Source organism: Octopus bimaculoides, chromosome 10, assembly GCF_046866305.1.
Source record: "Octopus bimaculoides isolate indiv1 chromosome 10, ASM4686630v1, whole genome shotgun sequence".
Lineage (NCBI taxonomy): Eukaryota > Metazoa > Mollusca > Cephalopoda > Octopoda > Octopodidae > Octopus > Octopus bimaculoides.
Genome location: NC_142937.1, coordinates 59,175,995 through 59,184,093, shown reverse-complemented (window position 1 = coordinate 59,184,093; position 8,099 = coordinate 59,175,995). Strand labels below are relative to the sequence as shown.

General features: G+C 36.1%; 1 long non-coding RNA gene across 1 annotated transcript in view; it reads left to right on the top strand.

Annotated features, from left to right (window-relative positions):
* LOC149133746 (uncharacterized) overlaps positions 1 to 7,820 on the top strand; it is a 26,641-nt gene extending 18,821 nt beyond the window's left edge. The window contains exon 3 of the long non-coding RNA XR_016243426.1: positions 7,631 to 7,820. This is a non-coding gene — a long non-coding RNA (uncharacterized LOC149133746). The remainder of the gene's footprint in view (positions 1 to 7,630) is intronic.
* The last annotated feature ends 279 nt before the right edge of the window (positions 7,821 to 8,099 follow it).

The window sequence follows — 8,099 nt, the reverse complement described above, 5'->3', positions numbered from 1 at the left end:
GCATAAAAACTCTTCATTACTTCATCGGTATGATATTCCTGTTGTAAATTCGACGATACTGGCAAATGTGCATGCATGATCTAGCGCCTTCATTGCAGTCGACACATTGATGGCGCTAGATCATGCATGCACATTTGCCAGTATCGTCGAATTTACAACAAGAATATCATACCGATGAGGTAATGAAGAGTTTTGGTAAAAATTATTAATTATTAATTTATTAATAAATTGATAATCCTTTACCCTTTTAATTGTAATAATTAATTATTCACTCCCGGATAGTAAACCACAGATTTTCTGCGGTATCGCCTGCGACGCACATGGTAATCCGTGAGGGAAGATGATGAGCTGGCTCGCCTATGTAGATTTGGAGATACTTTCAAAATGTGTCGACTGCAATGATGGCGCTAGATCATGCATGCACATTTGCCAGTATCGTCGAATTTACAACAGGAATATCATACCGATGAGGTAATGAAGAGTTTTTATGCTCCTAAACCAGAAACATGTCTATGATTAACTATGGCTAGTTTAGTTCGTTATTTTTCTTCTTGTTTTGCCTATGTGAGTTGCGGGTAACTGCTATATGTTGGAGTTTCAGCATTTTTAGCTGTTATTTCTGAACTTCGGTATGTGGTGAAGCAACCTGTTGCTGAACCCTTAATTTTGTTTATAAATGTATAAGAACTTTTAAATAAGTTCCACACCGATAATAGTGCTTACATACCGAAGGGCTTGGTAAAAATAATTAATTATTAATTTATTAATAAATTGATAATCCTTTACCCTTTTAATTGTAATAATATATATATATATATATATATATATATATATATATATATATGATAACCAGATGGGCCGAAGTTCAATACAGCTGTTTCGGACGTTTTTTTTATTGATAAACAAATCAATTTCCTTGTAAATAGAACATTCATATATATATATATGTATGTATATATATATATATATATATATATATATATATATATATATATATATATATATATATATATATATATATATATATATATATATATGTATACATATGTGTGTGTGTGTATAGAGTGGGTTAGAGGAATATTTACTTATATTTTGTTTAAAACAAGGCAGCATACACGTAGAATTTTACAAGCGTACATAGTCTTTTACAAACAGACATAGGTCTATGCATAAACAGAGAAACATATGCACTCTCAGATTATATTTTAGAGTAACTGAGAGGGGAAAGAAAAAGGCATGGTGTAGAATAGAGGAGGGAAATGGTTGGGAGACGACTACTAGTGAGAAGAGACAGTATATATGTATATATATATATATATATATATATATATATATATATATATATATATATATATGTATATATATATATATATATATATATATATATATATATATATATATATATATATATATATATATATATACATATATATATATATATATATATATATATATATATATATGTATAATAACACTAATGGGCCGAAGTTCATTACAGCTGTTTCAGAGGTGTTTTTGTTTTTGATAAACAAATCAATTACATCATGTAAAAAAAAAATAGCGTTTGCTGAAGGTGAATTACAATTAAAATTAAAATTAACTTTTAGGATTTTTCACGGGAAGGGAACAAAATGCATATTAGCTCTCATCACGTTGCCAGTTGAGAGAATGTGTACTTTGGTGTCTGTTATTAAAATACCTAAATTCTATTGGATATTGCAAATAGTTACACACACATATACACACGCATACACACAAATATACATATATGGGTGTATTTAAAAGTGTGTGTGTGTGTGCGTGAAGGTACGTGGCTTAGTGGTTAAGGTAAGGTTGTAAGGTCGTGAGTTCGATTCTCGCCGGCGCATTGTGTCCTTGAGCAAACATTTTATTTCACGTTGCTCCAGTCCATTCAGCAAAAATGAGCAGTACCTGGTTAAAAGGGCGAACCTTATCACATTCTGTGTCATGCTGAATTATCCTGAATTCTTCGTCAACGGTACGCGAGTCTGCGGAGTTCTCAGCCACTTACACGTTAATTTTACAAGTAGGCTGTCCCGTTGGTTGAATCAACTGGAAAACTCATCGTGGTAGTCCATGGAGTGCGAAATGCTAAGCGATAATTCGTCCGTCGCTAAGTTCAGATTGTTCGAATTCAACCGAGGTCGATCTAATCGACTGGCCCCCTCCCACAAAATTTCAGGTCTTGTGCCTATAGTAGAAAGGATTATAATTACTATTGAGTGTGTATGTGTGTTTGTAAAAATATATATATATATATATATGTGTGTGCGTGTGTGTGTGTGTGTGTGTGTGTGTGTGTGTGTGCATATATATTTATACCAAAATGAATGATGGTCCATCTTGAGTTGTAGGCTCATAATGCCGGTTTCCCAGATTTGGTTGCGTCTATATTCCACATGAACGGTACGCCTGTCCGTGTCAGGATCACTAATTTTGCTAGTTAAGTGGATTGGAGCAACGTGAACCGAGGTATTTTGCTAAAGAACATAACGCTTTCCACCGGTCTTGGAATCGAAACCACAATCTTACGACCATGAGGTCAACACCATAACCACTCAGCCATGCATATGAGTTCAAGATTGCATCTATACATATATACACATAGCTGGGGCAATGTGGACAGCTATTTAAGAAGTTCGCTTCATAACCACTACCTCACAACTTACGTCCGCTTCACAACTCACCTTATGAGTTTAATTTGGAAGAGGGAGATGTTTGCATGAGTGTTTGTATGATAATAAACGAGGAGGTGTAGAAACGTTCCTGGCTTTGGGTAATAGAAAATACGGGATGATCAGTTAATTATGATTTTATTCAACATATTCCCATCTCAGATTCACACACTTATTGCAGCGGCCCTTCAGTTTTTCTTTTTCTTAGCTCTGTAAAAGAACTCGGAAGGTTGGGCCCGCCTTTCGTGATACCTTTAAAGCCAGTAACGTTTCAGTGTCTCCTCGTATATATATATATATATATATATATATATATATATATATATATATATATATATATATATATATATCATTGAAATTCAGTTGCATTAGGCACTTAAGTTCAAGCATCAAATCAGTCCGGTATTATCCGCACACCTCGATGTAAGGTAAATAAAATATAAAATCAAAATAAGCAACAGGATATCAAGAAGTGATGCAGTACGACTGTTTCAAGCGGTTCCATTTAATTGAACAATCCAAACATTACATCAATTTAAATGCACCGCCATCTTCAGCGGAAGATGTTTGGATTGTTCAATTAAATGGAGCCGCTTCAAACGGTCGTACTGCATCACTACTTGATATCCTGTTGATTATTTTATATCTATATATATATATATATATAAGGTAGCAAGCGGGCAGAATCATTTATATATATATATATATACACTTCGTTTTTGGCGAGTAGCCAGAACCATTAGCACCACAGGCAAAATACTTAGAAGCACTTCGTCCGTCTTAAAGTGCTGCGCCCAAATCTCGCCGGTGGCCCATAAAATTAGTAACAGAGTAAATTGCTGGCCTTGTGCCAAAATTTGAAATCAGTTTATGTTTATATATACGAACACTCTCTCTCTCTCTCTCTCTCTCTCTCACACACACACACACATATATATATATAGAGAACAAAAATTTATTTTCAGGAACTTAAAACATATATTTACAGATTTTAGTCGAACAAATTGACACCAGGACATACGTATTTGAAAAACTGATACTCGTTCCATCTGTCTCTTCTGTTCAACTGTTAAGTTACGGAAATGTACATCAACACCGGTTGTCAAGCGGTGGTGGAAGACAAACGCAAAGACACGCGAGCGCGCGCACGTATATACGACGACCTTCTTTGAGTTCTCACCAACCAAATCCACTCACAAGGTTTTTGACGACTCGAAGCTATAACAGAAGACACTCGCCCAAGGTACCATGTAGTGGGACTGAACTTGGAACCATGTAGTTTGGAAAAAACTTCCCACCACACACCCGTGCCATGTTAATAATAGAGGAACACAAAATATCTTGTTGGTATTAAATGTTTTGAGTTCATCTGTTAGTAAATAAGTATATGTATATATGTATGCATGCGTGAGATATGTACGCAGGCGTTTGTGTATCTGTGTGTGTATGTGTGTGCGTGTACGTTCGTGTGCAGCCATATGTGTGCCTGTGTGCGTATAGTGCATTCCTGATACTATTTCTCACCTTTATATGTAGGATATTTAAGGCATTTAAAATTGAGGCAGTTTCTGCATAGTGAAATCGTGATCTGGTTAGTCAGTCTTCTTGGACACTCGAGACGAGAGTAATTGCACAATATTATCTCGTAACCACCATGTGGCTTTTTATTGTTCGCCATTTTAAATGAACCAAGATAAGAAATGAAACCAGGGAAAATATTTTGGGCTGACAAAATTGTCCATGAGGTTAAGAACATCACTATACATGTTTCTATGATAGAAATTTGGCGCAAGGTTATTAATATATAAATCAGACACAAGTGTTTCGAACGAAATACATTCCAACCAATCAAATCTTGTGCTTCATGCCTTAATTCATTAACAATGTATTAAACTTAAACATCTTGGAAAATGTATATCAAACATTTGTGAGCATACCTGTGTCCTGTTTCTGCGTATCAAACTTGTCATTCGCTTCGTTATTCAGTTTCGACAAATGTGACAGTAAATCAAAAGAAGTGAACATTTATCTTATTTTCATCAAGGTTAGAGCAATATTCATTCTTACAGTCTACGATTTACGACAAGGAAAGGCTTTTGTCACACACACACATATGCACACACACACACACACACACACATGTATGCATACATGCAAGCATGAAGGCACGCTGGCAAAACGTTGCTCCTCTAAATGGAAACCTTAATTCTTACTGTGGTTGTGTGGCACGAAGCAAAGTAGGCCTTGCTGTTCACATCAATTAAGCACTGGAGCAAACTGAACCCTCAACTTGTTCCCTTTGCCGAAAGGTTTGCAAGGCACCAGCAGTCCTCAAGAGACACATTCTTGCCCATAGAACATGATAGCTGCTTTATTTTACTGAACCTCCATTTGTCGTTCACGACGAGAGAATCCATTATATAAACGTGTGTGTGTGTGTGTGTGTGTGTGTGTGTGTGTGTGTGTGTGTGTGTGTGTGTGTGTGTGCGCGTGTGTATGTGTATGCATGTGTGTGTTCGTATCATGTGCGTGCGTGAGTGTGTATGTGTGAGAAAGTGCTAGAAAGACAGAAAGTAAGATAGACAGATTTAAATATATAAGCATATATGCATGCATATAGGAATATATAGCTACATATGTATGTATGTATCTATGTATGCGTGTATGTATGTATGCGTGTATGTATTTATATTATTTGTCCCAATACAATTTTGTCAGTTGATATATAAAAGTGAAAGGTGGAAGTGAAGTCGGAACTCTAAGGAACTTGGAACATTAAATGCCTGGACAGAGCATTCGTCTGATGTCAAAGTGCTGACACATGCGACGACGATGACGATGATGACTGCGGTGGTGGTGGTGCGATGGTGGTGGTAGTCTCAGTGTGGTGGTGGTGGCGGTGGCAGGGGTTGTGGTCGTGATTTTGTTGATGGTGATAATGATGGTAGTGATGATGTTTGTAGCAGTTATGATGATGATGATGATGACGACAACGACGACGACGATGATGATGACGACGATGATGATGATGGTGATGATGATGTTAATTAGAATTAATTAAAATCATCTAATTGCTCACAGAACAGTGACAATTATTATTGAAAGTTTATTAATAATACATTAAATAACGAGGGCAATGAATTGGTAGAAACAATAGAGCGCCGGACTAAATGCCTTACACCATTTAATTTCATCTCTTTGTGGCTCGAGTTTAAGTGTCGCCTGTGACACCTTCTGTTTGAGATTGATAAAATAAGTGTCAGCAAATCATTTCATTTGGTTTCATTAACTCAATTACAATCACCGTCCCACTCTATCCCACAAAAACCAGCCTTGTACCTAGTTAATAGAAATCAATTATTAATTAGATATTGATATCTGAAGATTAATTTCAATTTTAGTAAATCATTTATTCATTGTATTTGACCATATTTCTGGATTGATATACAAATATGTCGAGAACTTAAAATATCTATTAATATATTCTACCAATCAAAACGTATAGAGACATATAGCATTAGACTGATAGCATAATAGAGATATAGTAAGGTATTAGTTAGATATATCGTGAACTGATGAGGTAGAACTGTACATAAATATTTCTTTCCTTTAGCTAAACAGAAAGAGTGTATTATTTATGGTATTAAAATAATAAAGTGTATCTTTCATGTCTCCAAAGAGCATTGGTATTCAACGAACGATCAGTTATACGGTATCGTTTTGTGTAGAAGTGGTCATAATTTCAACTGAATACTTTTTTTCTACTAGGCTCAAATCTTGTGTAATTTCATCGTGATCAAATCGGACAGTATAACTGTCACGTTTCAAAAAAGCAAAGTAAAAGCATTACAACTGTAATACTAGCAAATTAACTTGAAATGAGGATTGAAACTACCTCAGGGTCTAGCATTGGTTAACTCATGTATCACGGTGTCCACAACATCATTCTAAATATTCGCGAGTAGATTTCTTACTTAGAATTTGTTATAAAATTGTTGTTGTTTTATTATTATTAGTATGGTAGTAGTGAAGGCGCGATGGCCCAGTGGTTAGGGCAGCGGACTCGCGGTCATAGGATCGTGGTTTCGATTCTCAGACCGGGCGTTGTGAGTGTTTATTAAGCGAAAACACCTAAAAGCTCCACGAGTCTCCGGCAGGGGATGGTGGCGAACCATGCTGTATTCTTTCACCACAACTTTCTCTCACTCTTACTTCCTGTTTCTGTTGTGCCTGTAATTCAAAGAGTCAGCCTTGTCACACTGTGTCACGCTGAATGTCACAGAGAACTACGTTAAGGGTACACGTGTCTGTGGAGTGCTCAGCCACTTGCACGTTGATTTCACGAGCAGGCTGTTCCGTTGATCGGATCAACTGGAACCCTCGACGTCGTAAGCGACGGAGTGCCAACAACAAGTATGGTAGGTATAGAGAGGAGGTTTAGTGAAACTGAATCAAATATGCCCAGACTTGTCACCTATACTTACAAAAGGCTAATAATATAAACCACTATGGTAATGTTTTGTTGTCTTAATCGGGCTCACAATCATGAGGTAGTGAGTTCCATTCCCGGACCGGGCTGTGTGTTGTATTCTTGAGCAATACGTTTTATTTCACTTTGCTCTAGTTCACTCAGCTGTTGAAATAAGCTGCGGTGTCACATGTGCCAAGCTGTATTGGCTTCTGCCTTTCCTTTGGATAACATCGGTGGCGTAGAGAGGAGAGGCTGGTATGCAAGGACGACTGCTGGTCTTCCATAAACTACTTTGCCCGTATTTGTACCTCGGAGGGCAACTTTCTAGGTGCAACCCTATGGTCATTCATTACCGAAGTAGGTCTTTACCACGCTTTATTTTTTTATTATCTGTTAATAAGATATTTTTCGTTTGTACATGAAATAGGATGGCACTAATTTGATTTTATCTCTTTTTTTGCAGATAGCGTCCCTTGATGATTTTCATCAGTAATTACGATAATTTTTAAAGACTATTCATGTAAATTACTGTTACTCAAAACTGGTTCACTTGTAACAAATGTGTCAAGTACAGAGAAGTATGTTCTTTACTGAAGCGTTTTAATAACTCCGAAACACATCAAGAGTTTCCATCCTTGCTTCCCAAAATCTGATTGAATAATTAAATTATATTAATCATTGAGCTATTTTATTCCAAGTTAATGTTATCTTCGTTTTACTATTTAGATATTATTTATTTTTTTATTAGATTTTTTTTCCCTGCTATTAAGCTTTATGGCTAATTATTCTAATTTACAGCTTAGAAGAACGAGACTGTGACATACTTGCTTTTAACAAAGTATTAAGTGAAATCCAACACACATGCCCAGCCCTCTTGCTTAGTTAACAGACCCAACTCGATAAGGAGTCAAAGCTTGTTGTACGGGATTTGA